The sequence below is a fragment of the Ambystoma mexicanum genome, chromosome 3q, assembly GCF_040938575.1.
Source record: "Ambystoma mexicanum isolate Mex_15411 chromosome 3q, UKY_AmexF1_1, whole genome shotgun sequence".
NCBI lineage: Eukaryota > Metazoa > Chordata > Amphibia > Caudata > Ambystomatidae > Ambystoma > Ambystoma mexicanum.
In genome coordinates, this window is record NC_090926.1 from 1,134,020,079 (window position 1) to 1,134,037,131 (window position 17,053).

General features: G+C 45.9%; 1 protein-coding gene across 1 annotated transcript in view; it reads left to right on the top strand.

Annotated features, from left to right (window-relative positions):
- LOC138447678 (adhesion G protein-coupled receptor E3-like) overlaps positions 1-17,053 on the top strand; it is a 1,605,711-nt gene that overhangs the window by 1,524,095 nt on the left and 64,563 nt on the right. The gene's annotated exons all lie outside the window — the stretch shown is intronic.

Genomic DNA, 17,053 nt, shown 5'->3' on the forward strand with positions numbered 1-17,053 from the left:
TTGGTACTAGAACAACTGGACTAGCCCATGGACTTTTAGAGGGCTCTATAACCCGGAGATCAAGCATCTTGTTGACCTCTTCTTTGATGTGGATCTCACATGTTCTGACATTCTGTAACCTCTGCTTTTCACAGGTAAACAGTCACCAGTGAGAATATCATGCTGGCCCCACAGGGTCAAGCCTGGTGATAGTGAAAACAGGGAGGCAAACTGATTTAACAGAGCTTTGCACTCCTCCTGTTGCTCAGAAGTCAGTTGAGAAGAGAGATTGACTCCTTCTGTTTTCCCATTCAAAGGTTGGCCTCTGAGGAGGTCAGGTAGAGGTTCACTCTCCTCCTCCTCTTGAGCTGAAGCTAGACGCAAAGCTCCCACTTCTGGTCTCGAGACATATGCCTTCAAACGGTTGGTGTGAAAGACTCTGGGAGCCTCCTTAGGTATGCATAAATCCACCAAATAGTTCACCTCTCCAAGTTTGCCCACAACCTTGAAGGCTCCTATCCGTTTGTCCTGCAAGGCCCTCTGCCTTGTTGGCACCATAACTAATACAAGCTGGTCTTGAGCGAACTCAACCATGCTGGCCTTCTGGTCATGCCAATGTTTGACCAGAGCCTGACCTGCTTTTAAGTTATCACTAGCTTCTGCCATCATGTGTGACATTCTCCTCCGGGGACCTATCACATAGTCACTCTGACTGGCTTGGGGGAAGGAGCACTCTCCAACCCCTCCTTAATCAGGGCCAATGGACCTCTGACTGGATGACCATAGAGAAGTTCAAAGGGACTGTATCCAACTCCCTCCTGAGGGACCACTCTAAGAGAAGGAATGGCAGTAGAAGGTCCCATTTTCTTTTAAGGGGTTCCTCTAAAGCACCTATCATGCTCTTCATAGTACGATTTAACATCTCTACCAGTCCATTTGTCTGTGGATGGTAGGCTGTAGAGAACTTGTAAGTGACACCACTATTTTTTCACATGGCTTGCATGTAATGGGACATAAAATTGGATCCCCTGTCGGATATCACTTCCTTAGAAAACTCTACTCTGGTAAAAATACCAAGTAGAGCCTTAGCCACAGCCTGAGCCGTAACAGTTCTCATAGGTATGGCTTCTGGGTATCTTGTAGCATGGTCTACTACAACCAGGAGAAACCTGTGCCCTGAAGATGTGGGAGGGTCAAGGGGACCAACAATGTCAATGCCCACCCTCTCAAAAGGAACTGCCACCACTGGGAGAGGCACCAGGGGTACCACATTCTTTGCTCCACTCTTGCCAGAGGTTTGGCAAGTGTGACAGCTCCTACAGAATTTGTCAACTTCTGAACCCATCTTTGGCCAGTAGAAGTATAAGGAGAGCCTTTCCTTGGTCTTTTTGAAACTCAAATGACCAGCCAAAGGTATCTCATCGACCACCTGTAGGAACTGGAGTCTGTTGGCAAGGGGCACAACAATTCTTTTGCAGACCCCAGGGATAGACTCTGTGGGTTAAATGTTGAAGAGGCCATCTTCCCAGCTTAACCTATGCTTTCCAACTTCTTGCCCATCAAGTTGGTTAGCAGCCTGTTGTCGAAACCCTCGAGAGTCCTCTGCTGAAGTCTGCCCTGTTGGGTCCACCTCCATTAAAGTCTGCAGCTCAGGATGGTCAACAGGGTTAGGATCTCCAACTAAAACAATGTCTTCTTCCAGATCTGACTCTTCCGAAACTGGCTCAACCACACAGGATTGTACCTCACACTCAGCCTCAGCAGGTGGAGGAGTCACAGGTCTGACCTTAGACAACATTAGGGATGTCCTTGTTGGTAGAAAAGGGGAGTTGTCTGACTTTTTCCTTGAGGTCTTGGGTTTCCCCTTTACCTTGTTCTTTCTAAAAATAGCAGTGAGCAACTCCTGTGGAGTGGGAGTGATAGTTTCCTCTATCAACTCCTCTGGAGAGCCTCTCAAGGTTCTCTCCCTTGCTGGCCTACTGAGCTCCTGTCTCCTCTTACTGGGAGGTCTGGGGGTGTTGGGTACAACTCCAAGAGTTTTCAGGTCATTACCCAACAGAATTCTCACAGGCACTTCACTCTGCACACTAACAGGTATTTTGACAGTCATATCATTGCACTGGATGAGAGCTGGTAACAGGTGAAGCATTTGCACAGGGCCTCCAGTTAACTTAGTGAGGCATTTGGGTGCCTTAGCAACATCCTCCACCTTGAAAAATGATTCATCCACCACAGTTATGCTGGCTTCAGTGTCTCGGATGGCAGGAGTCTCCTGGCCATTTACAAGAACACTATTGTTATAATACTCTTTAGTATCATCTGGGATGGAACATCTAAGTTCTGTTGTTCCCACAAGCCCAGGGACACTAAAGAAACACTAGCTGAGACTCTCATGGGTTCATCAGCCAGTAAGTGAAAGTTTTCACTTGCCATAGGTACTTCTACCTCTGGGGAGAAGGCTAAGGATACAGTGTGGACCCCTGAAGGTTTACCCTTACATCTGGGATCCCCTTTCACATGGTCACTTGACCCACAAACATAACATTTCCCAAATGTCTTGATGAATGGGGGTTTGTTCTGACCTCCATCTGGTTTGGGTCCAGTTGGTGAACTAGCCTGATTCGGTTTTCCCTGTGGTTTACCCTTATGTTGCTGTTTGTGTCCCTCTTTTGGATTGGAGGTATTAGAATTCTCCTTGTTATATTTCTTTGGCTGCTTTCCCGCATCCTTCTTCTGAGTTGCCCCAGAATCCTTGTGAGTAGCCCTGTTGGCAACCCACAAGTCAGCAGCCTTAGCTAACTTCTTTGAATCTATCTCCTTAGAATCAGCCAAGTGCTGTCTGAGCTCAGGAGAGCAGGCATCATAAATTGGCTCCAACATAACAAGATTTCTCATACCTTCATAAGTGTTTACTCAGTAACTCTTAATCCAACCATCTAAGTTTTTCAAACAGTCACATAACCAGGTAGCCCAAGGGGTACCATCGTGCTTTTTGAGGGTCCTAACCCTCTCAAGGTGGGTTCCCAAATATAGCAATTAAAGCTAGCTTCACACACTCATAATCCATCCTATCCACCTCCCCCAACTCCATCACAACATCAGATGCAACAGTGGGTAGCTTAGAGAAGAGCCAGGAAAGCAATTATGGTTATATTCAAACATTGCAAACCAATCCAAAATATCAAGCTTTACCTAATACATATGCACAGTTTCTTTAGGCATACAGGTTCGCTTAGGACTGGAAGACCTAGAAGACTCTGGGAGAGAAGCATTTTCAATAGATAACCTTTTAATTTCTAGTTCATGATTCAACTCCATTTCTCTGAGCTTAAGTTATTTGTGTTTTTGTTCAGTTTGAGCATTTAAACGTTTGAATTCCAGGTCAAGCCTCGTCTTTTCTAGAGCACTGAATTCAGGACTGAGTGTAGGACCTGGTGGGGTCCCAGTGGACAAAGGTTGAGGTTGTTGACCAGGTAAGGGAGCAGTGAGGCCTACATTATGAGACACATCTACTTCCTCTAACTCATCAATAATAGACACATTATCATCCTCATTATTTTCCACATTTGCTGAGGGGTCAGGTATTTCAGACCCCCCTCCAGACTTTGTTTTTCTAACACCCTTTCAATCAATTCAGACTTTTTACCTTTAACAGAGAGATTCCTTTCTCTACATAGATTTTTTCAATAATCCACAGTGTAACTAAGGAGGGTCTCCTGACTGTAGCTTTCCATATCAGACATGATTAATATTGCTTTTCAGTGATGTTAGCCTTGTGGATACTTGATCCAAGGTAATAGCAGCACTCTAAATGTAATTAATATACTTGATCCTCACCACTGTACATCAGTGTTAGGCAGAATTATATGCAGTACCCTTTGGGAACACCACACACAATTAAGGCTATTAGTGACAGTACAAATTCACCTTTGGTCCAAGCCTGTACTACAAAGTGAAGTGGTAGTGATGGCTGAGCAGTGAGCATTATCAATAGTTACACAAAGGACAGCAATTACTATGATTCAAATAAACACTGACTCAAGGCTTCTGAGTAAAAGAATATACATTTATTTACACATCAGTTGTATAACATTGCACTAAAGTAAAGCAGTTGAAAAATCACACTATTAATACACCACACCACTCCCAATAGATTCTGGACAAGTTAAGCTCAAAAATGAAGTGTGAGGAAAATGGCACCCCACTAATTCAAAAGGGAAGGAAATACAAAGTTAGACACAAATTGAGCAGCACCAACAGGTAAGTAAGCAGGGCAATCTAGAAAGAGGAACTACAGTGATGGAATCAAATCAAAAAGGCTCAGGGCCAAAGTCAATAGGATCAAAGTCTTTTTCTCAAGATCAATCAGTTCAGGGTAGTTTGCAGTTAAGTCTTTGCCAAGAGTTCCGGACGAAGTTGGTTGGCAGAAAAGTTAGTTTAAAGAGTAGAGAAGGACAAGCCCTCGGATTGGCGAAAGGTTTTACACACCTTTACCGTGGCTGGACGAAACGAACAACCGGATTTGCACAGTACCCTTAAATTGAGAAGAAGTTGTAGCTGAGGCGGACGTTCCTGGCAGTTCCTGCAGGCTCACGGTTCCCGAAGCGACTGTCAGACTGACATGAAGTAGGAAAAGTGGAGGGTCCTGCACTGCCCAGGGAAGAAACCAGCAGCAGAGCAAAGCAACAAATAAAAGGTGCGCTCCTTAATACCCAAGCAGGATCCGACCTTCCTGGCTATCAGGTTCACTGTAGCTCTGTACAGCAAATTCGACCACAGGAGGGAGTCCTGGCTTGCAGTATGGTCACACCAGCTCAGGGGAAGAAGATTCCTGGTAGATCTTCTCTGTCGTTGGAATATGAAGTTCGGACCTAAAGCAGGGTGGTTCGGTCGTTGTAGGGGTCCTCTCCTGTCAGCTCCTCGTTGGTTCTTTCGTTCCAGTGGCGACTCTGCCTTTCCAATCCCAGAGACCTGCTTTTTATGCAGTTTTCCCCCATTCACACAGCCTGGCTGTCAATCACACAGCAGGGTGGCTGTCCTGGTGAGACAGTCACCTAGCCAATCAAACAGGAGTGCGACTTGGGTTACCAAGAGAACCCATGGCAGGGGTCCTAAAACCCCTCCCTCACATCCTGCCTACCCAGACTTTCAGGCGCATAAGGAGGGCTTCTGCCTAGAAGCCCGCGAAAAGACGGTGAACAAAGTAACCAAACCTGGTTTGGCACACAGACTAAAACAAGAGAAAGACATTTTCAAAAAGAAATGGCGAATAAACCCAGCCGGAACCGTATAAAAACGTATATAGTCTAGCGGGTTTAAGTTCGAGGCTACCAAGATAGCCTAAAACAATACCAAGGTTATTTAAGATAACCGCGATAGGAAAAATAGGGTAGTTACCACTGCCAACAGCCAAGTATTGATAAAAAGGGAGAGAAACAATGCTCCAAGAGAAACAGGCGAAAAGGGGTAAGTATTAACCCTTTCCAGTACTCTGTGTAAGATAGTTTGTACTCCGTCTATGGATTTAAAAGAAAAGTTGGGAAGTCTAAAAGACAACCCTGTGTTACTGCACTGAGGGTGCTGTGTGACACACAGGAAAAAGATGATGCCTGCGGAGTAGGTGAGGCTCAACAGTCTATGAACACAAGAAAATGTTAAACACACAGCAAAACAAGGCTCACACTCTTACCAGGTGAAAACATAAATCCTATAAATCCAGCAAAGCTGCTGAGGGACTCAATAGGTAAGGGAAATTAGACATTCTGGAGAATTCTCCCTAACAGGGGGCCCAAGATAAGGCCAAGAGCCGCAAGTCCAAGTCCACTGGGTTTGCTGCGGAAGCGGGTCCCAAAGTGGATAGGGTGCGATCAGCATCACCTTCCGTCACCATTGCCAGCCTACCATCAAGCTCCTCTTCAAAGAAGAAGTCATCTCCTCCGGCTCAACCCTGTGAGAAATCTGAGAAGCTACGGACGGAGAAGAAGAAGGCCGAGCAGCCCAAACAGGCGCAACCAACAGGCTCAACCGGCACAGGCGAAGACCTTGTTGGCGACTCCATCGACCACTAATACTGCCACGACAGCTGTGGGTGCTGATCTTCCAAGGGCAGCTTGCACGGCTCAGAAAGTGTCCCTACCCTCAAGGCGCAACACCGCCACAGTGACTTTTGCTATGTCTGCAGGCACGCCAGAAGGGCTGAAACTGGCCCAGGCCCCGGTTCATGACCCGCAGGGGGAAAAAGAGGGAGGCGAGGAGGCCCTGAAACCCCTCCTAGGCCATCGCCCAAACCATGGAGGTCTCGTCCATGGACGACATAGATATAGAGTCCTTACATACGGTCCACAAGGACTTCAAAGAGGAGGACAACGGTGACGACGGCACAGGCCTTAGTTTTCCTATTCTGTCATCCGCACCAAGGGACATCTCTTTGGATATTCTGTCGACTCCACACACCTTGGTGTCAGAGATCCAGATGAGGATGCCTCCGGCTCTGGTACCTGGGGTACCCCAGGTCCCCTATCTGTCTCAAAGAAGAGGAAACGTCATCCGACACCACTGTTTCAACCTCCACCACCCTTTCAGGTCCCTTCCGCCCAGAAGACACAGACACCGGTATCAGAATGGATACAGCCACCATGACGGATGATGATGAGGATATGGTTGCAGCAGATTGTGAATCATCACATTTGGATGCTCTACATAGGGTGTCCCCACCCGATGAGGCTGGATCATTCCACTCCATGATCTCCAGAGCCTCTGAGCTATTCCAGCTGGTGCCCGAGGAAACCAAGAAGGAGGGCTTCTTGTATCAGAGGCGCAATCAGAGGAAGACGATCATGGCAGGCCCCTTCTGGACGATGTTTGGGAAGAGGGCCTGGCCCTAATGAAGAACCCTTAAATGGCTCCAGTCAAACGGGATAGGCTGGAGAAGAAATATAGGGTGCCGGACTCCGCACCCAAGTGCTGGAAGTCGCAGTCATAGCGAGATTTAATGGTATCCGCAGCCACGAGGAAATGTTCAGCCAACCCGTCCTCATCATCTTCGGTCCCTCCGCACAGTGAGGGGAAAAGGATGGACGCCATGGGAAAGAAGGTGATTTACACTGCAGTTTTCCAAATCAAGGTCGCCAACGTATGGGCGATTCTGGCCAGGTACGACAGGGAAATTGCGGTTCCTCTCTGATGATAAGTGTCACAACTGCAGAGTACACAGGGTTAGTGCACCCAAATTACCCCCTTTCATATCATCCACTCATTTCACACACAACTAGGAAAGGGCTCAGTTGGACCATGGCCTGGTGCACCTGGCACCAAATACATGCCCATTAGAACACCACTGTGAGGCATCCTTGTCCAGTACCTTCAAAATGGTGGTTTAAGTCAGCCTCAGTAGAGTTTCACTTTTTGCAGACTAACTGCTGTGTGTGGCTGGTAGTGGCAAGGTATAAAAGGCCACGCCCTAGCATGCAGCCTTGCTTCGCGTTGCTCTGCTCAAGACAGCGTAACGCTCACCGGCCCGGCTCCTGCAAGCTCTGAGATACTTACCCAAAGACATCCAGGTGATCATCATCATCATCATAAAAGTTTATACGGAAACAAATTATCCATAAACCATTAACAGAATAAAAATGCATACATAACAAAAGTCAATTCAACGTATTAAAAAATATCTAGAGTATAAATTTACAAACAATACGTACAGATTTAAAATGTGCATGTGTGTAAATCAGGTAATATCCACAAAGAGCAGCCAAACAGTTCATTACGATTAAAATTTCAGAGCTCAAACAAATTCTGTGCCACGGTTTTGGGTCTCCGATACCAGGCCCGTCTCAAATAATCCACCATACCCCCGGCCACTGGAATCGTAGCTGCCGACAGCAAATAACATAAGGCCGGCTTAGCCTGGCCGATCTGAGTAGTGGCAAAAGTGTTCTCCGTCTTAAGTCTATATAATGTGGGCAGAACAATACAAAGTGTAGGAGATCCTCTGCCGGCCACTAACAAAAGGGGAAAGCTGTAGGTTGCACACTATCTGTCCAGCTTTTAGTTCGTGCCCCTAACCATAAGCAATCAAACCGTGCTCGAGTCAAAGCCCAGCGGTCTACAGGATTATCACTATGGAGTAGATATGGCTGAATAGCATCTGTTGTTGCATACACAATATGCCTTCTGTTTGCACCAATGCGTAAGGCAGCAGACTCCCTATTTGCCACCAAAATGGTTTTGAACAGTTGCTTTTGTGCCCTGACCATACATGGGGTCAAAATATTTGGTCGGCAAACTAAGTTGGCGCCTTTTAACTGTCTGATGCATTTCTGAATATACCTGAGCCATGGGATTTTCTTTACTGCTGAGCTGCTGAGGAGAGTTCTTAAAATCTTATGTGAGAGAATTTCTTTCTGATTTGCCCATAATGCCAACCAATGCGAGACCGGAGCCAATGACCACTCATCAGCAATATGGGGGCATCCTAGTTCCAAATGTGTCCCATAGTTTGAGGCAGACTGCGGCAATCCAAGAAGTTTTTTAAGGAAGGCATTCTCCACGTTTTCAATGTTTTGGATCCTTTCCATGCCCCACAGTGAAGCCCTGTAGTTAGTAGCAGTTTTTGTTTGAGCCCTGTATACTTCTAAGATAAGTTTAATTGGGCGCCCCACATAGTTATGTTGAAAGCGTGACAGACTCCCAAGCGCCTGCCTCATCCTCAGATACTGCTTATCAACATGGCCCAACCCTTGCCAATTCTCTGTAAATCAAATTCCCAGGTAGTCAAAACTAGTGACCCTCGGAATGGGTTTACCTCCACTCCATATCTTACGCATTTTAAGGTGTCTAACTCCCGAGCTCTTACATGCCATAACTGCAGATTTTTTTGGATTAACAGAAAGCCCATGTGAAACCATGAAGTGGGTGTAAACATCCACCAGACTTTGTAGGGCTCTAGGGGTGCGAGCAATTAGTACCATGTCGTCGGCATAGCCTTGGACTGGGAGGGGGACACCACCCACTATGATATAGACAGTGTAGGATTTGACCAAGGCTTGGTAGACACCATTTACATAGAGAGCAAACATTACCGGGGCCACAACACAGCCCTGACGAACACCCAAAACGGTTTCAAAGAAAGCTGTGCACTGTCCCTGTTCCCCAAATCTGACACAGGCTGATGTATGTTCCTGAATTAGCTGGAGGACCTTGACCAGATCCTCCGGACATCCCATGTCCCTGAGCACCGCTCAGACCATAGCCCTATCTACTTTATCAAATCCAGTGCTCAGGTCCATAAATGCTAAATACAGGGGTTCACCCCTCACATATATAGAGGTAGCTCCCACCAAATACAAATTCAAAGCCTGGTCCCTAATTCCCAGCCCTGGGCAAAAACCATATTGAGTCTCTGTAGGGACCCCAGAGTCAGAGATCCATTGTTCCAACCTTGCCAAGACCGCCCGACCAAAGATTTTAAAAGAAGTATCGAGCAAGGAAATGGGTCTATAAGAAAGAGGACTACCGGGATCACCCTTCTTAAAGATAGGGAAAATGATTGCCTGCCTCCATGTTGACGGGTAAAGACCAAGCTCCAGAAATGCATTGAAGCACTTAGTCAAGATTGGAGCCCACAGGACCACCTAATTGCAGAAAATGTCTGCTGGGATAGCACCGGGTCCAGGGGCATGATTAGGAAGTTGCTTATTAATAGCCACCTCTACCTCTTCTCTAGTTAATCAGAGTTGGCATCCTCTGGGCCCACTATAAGGAGTTGGAGGATTTGCTCTACATAGGGAGCTAAAATGATTCGACCATGCCACTGCACTAACATTATTTTCTTTATATGTTTTTACTCTTTTATGGGTGTGCCCATTGGCCACGTATTCCCAAAAGGTCTTCGAGTCCCTTGACTGCACAGCCTGAATAAGATCTCCCCAGGCTTGTGCTTCTAACTGGGTCTTCCTTTTTGCCAGGACATATTTATAGTGCGCCTGAGCAGTGACTATCTCATGACGGGTGATCTCTTTTGCCTCCAAAATGCCCTTAAAATCCTTCTGTGCTACCCGGCAAGATTCATCAAACCAGGTTTCCAGATTCTTCTTCCCTTTTTTAAATTCCCGTTGGAAAATTGCAGACATAGAGTTCCAAATCTTTTGAAATGCCAGAGTTATAGAACCCGGAGCAGATCTAGTGGACAGAATAGTGGAGAGTTCCTCCATGTTTAATTCACAAATTGACGATTGAGTGTCCGCAGGGTCCAATCTGGCCCATTTAATTCTCTGCTTGCATAAGGGATTAATGGCACACTGGTCCAGTTGGGGAAAGTTAACAAGTGGGACCACTGGCATAATGATCACTCTAAATTCTTGAGTACCTCAAACTCCTTAATTAAATGCAAATCCTTCACATGGGCACAAAAATAATCAATCGTAGATGAGCCCTGGGTACTCTCAAAGTTTGGCCTCCCAGGCCGTCCACTGCCACGCGACCATTCAATGAGCAAATACCCCACTCCAAAAACCACTCACAAAACTTCAGGCCTCTTGAACACATTCTTTCATCCACCAATTGTGCAGGTGCAACCCCATACAATAGACCTTCACCCGGGTCTATATTCACTATTGGAATTCCCAGCCCCATTTTCACATTAACATCACCTCCCATGATTAATAATAAGGCCTGTTTCCCATTAAGAATGACAAATTCTTCAATCAGGTCTCTCAGAGCCCCTGGCCACCCCTGATTAGCATGATGAGGGCTGTTGTAAAGTTTAACCAGAAATACTGGGCGACCCCTAGCGGGGCATGCCAAAACGCATTGTATATTAAGATTTTTAGTTTCTCTCCCCATGATAGCTAAGGCTAATGATGCCTTCACCAATATTTCCAGGCCACCAAAACATCTCCCTCATTTTCCCTTTTGCGCAGGGACACATTCTGCAGCATATCCATCAAAGCAGATTGGGGCGAGGGCCCAAGTTTCCTGAAGGAATATAATATCATATTCCCTAAGGATAACAGCTATCCCCCCCTGAGATAACTTGAACACAGCGCCAGCTATGTTCCAATACAAGCAAGTCAAAGAGTTGGACACCTGCTCAACTAAAGGGACATTTTGTTTACATTCCCCTCCCCTTTCCAATCTATCTTTATTCTGAGCCACCTCCCCCATAGTGACAGGTCAATCCAGTTCTTCTATTTCCCCCAGAGCCTGAAAGCAATTAATAAAATCCACTGTGGCTAATGTTATACTAGCTGGTAAGGCCCCTCCCCCAACACCCTCCGAGACCATACGTGCGTTTGGAGGTTTAGTAATGGCCCGATGTTCAGGCAGGGGAGGACTTACAGGATAAAACGCTGCTAGAGGAAAAAAGGCACTGTTAGCTAAGGGAGAAGTGTGCACAGGCCACTCGGGGTTAATAGCAGAAACCACATATTTAAGCATAGCTGGGGCAGTCATAGACACCACCACACAATCCCCCTTTACCCATTTTGGTTGCTTCCCTACCCAGGAAACCCTTCTAGCCATGAGAATACCTTTAGGGTTGACCTTCATCCCTGGGAGATGGGTATTAATCCATTGTGTTGTCTTATTTATAAGGGATGGGGTCGTTTCCATCTGCCCTAGATCAGGTTGGGGAAGCTCCGTAATTACTCCAACCAAGGGGGCAGACTCTGGGGGGAGGTTAAGGATTACTTGTGCACCAGGGGAACATTTATCCTTTTCTATTTTATGTGAGCCCACAGCTGAGGACCCCAAACTGTTCTTGGTCCCCTTCCACAGAGTGCCCTCCAACAAAGAGACCTTGTGTCGTATTGAGGGCTGTAGTGGAGCAACCGGGGTTAAGCTGTTGTGAGCAGTGGTCACACGCATGTGTGGTTTGTTCAGAATATGTAGAGGCTGATGTGCCGGGATTTCGGGGATAATCCCTTGCGCTACTGTCCCTAATCGTTCTGCAACCAGAGTTTTGATTTCTACAATGTCATTTTTTAACCCTCTTAATAGATCATCCATAATACACAGAGTGGTACTCAGAGAGGTTTAAAGGGCACCTATTTTGTCCAGAACTGGGGCAAGCTTTCTATCCAGTACTGCGTCCAGGATTTTAAAATCACTAGACGCTGACTCCATAGAGTTATTTAGATACACCACCAAATCAGGATTAGGCCCACTACCCACCAGGCTATACGAGGGTACAGTAGCTGTTAGCTCTTCCAGAGTATGAGCACCATTAGGTGTCCCCACACTACCACCTCCCGTCATATCTCTTTCTAAAGGCTTATCATTTAGTGATGTTTCAAGACATTGCGAGAGAGTGGGAGGTGAAGAATTTGGAGAGGGTAAACAAAGCAACCTTTTTTCCCCAGTTTCACTAGTTTGCAGACTAGCCACTTCAAATACGCTCTTCCAGTTTCCCTGCCATTTGTTTCAAATATTCATTCAGGGTTGACTGGCCTGGCGAAATCTGAGGAACCTTGCTTTTCTAGCCATAGGTTTGGAAAAATGACCACAGGCATCAGCTCCACCCTGTCTACCCATAGAGCTAGATTTGCTCAGTCCATTTTTATTAGGGACCAAGGGTGGGGCTTTAGCCTTGCGTTTAGACACACTTTATGTATGTTAACAACTACACCAGCGTTACCAGGTAGAATGTCCCAAGATATTTCTTTCAGGGCCGAAGGCCCAGAATATCTAAAGTGCAAATTGCCTACAGTGCAAATACAATACAAAAGGGCAAGAGGGTACTCACAATGACCAAAACCCTTAATAAAAACACACATGCAACAGTTTAAAATAAAAGGAATAAAATCTAAAAGACACACATGTAAAGAAAAATCGCTGCCATGGAGCGGCAATGGGGAGGGGAGAGATACACTTGTAGCCCCTCAACAAATAGACCAAGCGTTGTTATGAACCAAGTCCAGTACAAACGCTAGAGAAAAAAAAAATGTCACAAAGTAAGTCATTTACACAAACAGCCCCACAAACAGGCACAGAGTGATTTTCTTCTTAACACAGGCTGTAACAGAGGGCAGACAGTATTTCCACAGGCAGTGTTCCACGGGTAGTATTTCCACAGCCTGATCAAATGGGGGACAGTATTTCCACAAGGGCAAAAACAGATGGGCAGTGAGGACAGGACACACCTGACGGCTTAGGGAGCTCGCTTAGTCCGTCTTTACCCCCTTGTCCCTCAATCTGCACTAGCCGCCAAGGTCCCAATGTAAAAAGTCCAATAGGACTAGATGAGGCTTGGACAAAAAACCAGGCAAGGCAGGAAGGGATGCCAATTTTAATGTTGTTGTGCCAGTGTAAAAGTTCCAATAATAGAAATTAATTCCAAACACTATAGCCTCATTGTCAGGGGTGCTTAATTGCTGCAGACTGCTGAGCCCCCAGCCCCAACTCAGTTCGACAGCTACAATTCTTTGACCCCAAGGAACGTAAGTGTAAACATTTTTGTAGAGGTGCAAATCACTGCACAGAGGCACCAAACCACTTGGGTGAGTTAAGGAATTAAGCCAATTAATGGCATTTACATATGGGAGAGGGGAGGGAGAGGGGTATTAGGTCAGCCTGCTCCCACCTCTCCTCACCTCCCCTCCTCCTCGCCTCCGGTTCACCTTAGGTGCCTAGGAAGGCTCCGACTCACATGTCCAGAAATAAAGATTGCAGTAATTAGTGAAACCAGCCTCCACAGAGATTTCAGTTCGCCGCTTTGATCAATATTTACAGTAGGAGATAGGGCAGCTGCAGCCCACTGTCCTCTGGCGACAAACACGGGCGGCAGCTCTAGAGACAAGCACAGACTGCAAAGACTGCCCTTGTCCGCCCAGATCATCGCTCCAGGCCGCTCCTGCAATCAGTCACGGTCATCTGACTCACAGAATACTTACGCGGCTGGAAACTGACGAGTCAGCTGCTCAGCAGCTCTTCACCTCACGATTGTGGCTCTCCATCCCGCGATTTCCGAATCGGCAAACAAATGCTGCGACCCGCTCGGCTACTTCACTGCAGCTCCAGCAATACCTGAGAAGGAAAGGACGAGAAAAGACGGTAATCAATGCAATAGCTAATCCCCCACACTAACGTGAGATGGGGGTTTAGATTCTATTAAAGACAAGGAGGCGATTATTATGCATTACAATCTTTACTCTGAAACCACAGCAGCAAAGAAAATACTTTTACAAACAAAAAAGTTTCCACAACAGAACTAGATAGAGTTCAATGTCAATGTATGGGGAACTCCCCAAACCATCATGGAGGACAGGTCATGCCCTGCAGGGGACCAATGAGCAGGGACCCTCTTCTATATATGTCCATTACTCTATCCCCAACCCCTCTTTCTGCAGCTGTCTTGCACCAGAAGTCCAATGAAACGGTTGAACTGCGTAGCGCGGAGAAAGAATCCATCGAAACTGGAGATCTCCACCTTCCCGCAGCCTGAATCTATGCCGAAGTTCTTCTGGATAGGACTTCTCATCCAAAATCACGCACTCCACAACTTGTAACTGCGAGCCACACTCCTGATGAGAACCTCAACTCGTGGCTGTAAGAACAAACAACAAGAAGGGTGGGTGGTTGGGAAAAACAACAAACCAAAGAATGTTCTCTCTTGAACCACCTGTGTACATGCGTGTCACAATTGTCATATCATATCATATCCAGGGTGGGTGGGTGGGATAATAATCGCCTCCTTGTCTTTAATAGAATCTAAACCCCCATCTCACGTTAGTGTGGGGGATTAGCTATTCTATGACAAGACAGGAGGCTCATATTATGCAAGTTCAAAGCCCTTGCATCTTATTAGTACAACATGATCCATACAATAGAGCCAGTATAATAAAATATAATAAAATAATAGGAAAGGAAAAAACATTTTTATGCTTTCATTAAATCAATCAGCTGACCGCAAGAGAATTGACCAAGACTAGTTTGCCCGAAAACTGTCTTATAAGGCATCGTCAAATGCAAGAAAACAGGAAATTGTGCCAATTCCAGTGTTCCTTACAGGCCGCCAAAACCAACTGGTTAAAGAGGGGAAAAAACCCTTGAACAAAGTTTTCCTATACTAATAGGTTAGGACAAAAACTCCTCTGTAAAAAACGCCTCTGTTGTCCAATCAAACATTTAAAACATTTAAATTAATATCATCTTTGGGATCCTAGAAAGCAAACCAAAGAAAATAAGCACAGAGCTCTCCTGGAGATAAAGAAAAAGTACCCCAAAGGGGGAAAGTCTTTTAGGTTCCATCCCATGCATTAAAGGAAGATATTGCATTAGGATCAGGGCATGTCACATAACTACACTGGGGAACCAAGAGGGAAAGACAAATCTTCAAAAAGGTAAAATGGGAGTAAAAATCATTTTATAAATTTGTAACAGGACGACCCATCCTGAGCAGAGCTGAAAAGCCATAGACTTAACCCACAATTGTCTTCAGGCATATGTGTATACTAAGGAGGGATGTCCTCTGGAGGCCGAAGCAGAATGGAAGAGAGGGGCCCCACCTGAGAAGCTAAACCTGTCAAACCGCCAACCGCAGACCGTCAGACCTTCCGAACACTTGAAGAAGAACTCTGCTACCATGACAAGAAGCAGATATTTACAAACCTGATCCTTAAGAGACCAAGCCTGGCAAGGAGAAAAAATGTATCTTACATCCAATCGCTACCATCATAGTGACATCTAAAACCCCCTTGTAGATATGCTCGGTGCTTGAACCTTGTTCCCTCCTCTCTGGTGATAAATCCCCTAGAGGATCAAAAAAGAACTAACCGAAGGAGGACACCTAATTCCAAGTCTTAGCAAGACTCTAAACTGCAAAGAAGTGATCACTAAATAGTTAAACTGAAGCTGCACACCAGAAGAGGTCTAACCTCTATTTCAGTCAATTTGGAGAGCCTTGAAGCTCACAGCACCCTGAGCTGGCACCTTATTGTAAAAACAAACTCTTGTGAAAACCCAAAGGTCCACCTGCCATGCAGGTGACTAGGAGAATCAAGTCATTAACTGAATATAAATATCCCAGCCCTCTGGGAATCGTACTGGCAGACACCTTCTGATAGTTAATGTAGAGACGCTGGAACACATTGTGATAGAGGGTCATAATAACTTGGAAGGGAGATTAGTATCACTCCCAGACCCCTCTATCTCACCAAGGGATATTGAGCCTTCACAAATGAGGAGAACCCTCCCCCACTTAACCAAGGGAAAAAAACCTTGCAACCCAGAAGAAGGCTACCTCGAGGACCACATTACAACCCCGCTTTTAACACCCTTAAGAGAAATAAATACACTCTAACCAACCCCCTGACCGTGGACAGGCTCTGCTTAACCTGTTGAAATACCAGGAATTAGCGCAAAGGAAAGTAACTGACGGGAGGGAAATGCTTAGTGCGAGTCTGCACTGGCCCTGAGTCAGAACTCCTGTAAAAAGAAAACCAGAAAAAACATCGGGCGATACTCCACGTGGTGTATATCATGATACAATATCCCCCAAGGATGACGAGCATGGGAATGAGGGGGAAAGATCTCAGGGAAAAATGATCAATGCCTCGTAAATACAGGTTGTGAAAGAAATCTGGGACCACTGTCCCCTCAAACCCGAGATCTGAGTCTCTGTATTCATGTGAGGCTGACTGGCCACTAAGGGAATCAGGGAAAAAAGAAAATTGAAGCACATTGTCCATAGCAAACAGTACTTATACAGTACTACGAACCCTCAGGTAAATGAGTGGTGCATATCACTATTACGAACGGTGTGTGACGTGAAGTGTTCACTTATCGATCTCAGCAAGATAAAATACTTATTTAGACCTCTCCAAAATTAGGAACCTGTATCAGTAGGGTCAGCACGGATGAGAAAAAACCAGCACCCTAATCGGTGCACTGTAGAAAATGTATATGTCTATATATATACACAACAAAGAGATTAAGCAACGCTCTTGAGGGTACAGAAGCCTGCCTGAACTCCTCGAGCAGAGGAGAAAGTACAACACACTGTTAGACCGTTAGTTGAACCACAGGCCAAGATTTGGGAGGAAAAACCATGGGGCAAGCGCCCTAAAGTTATTGTTTG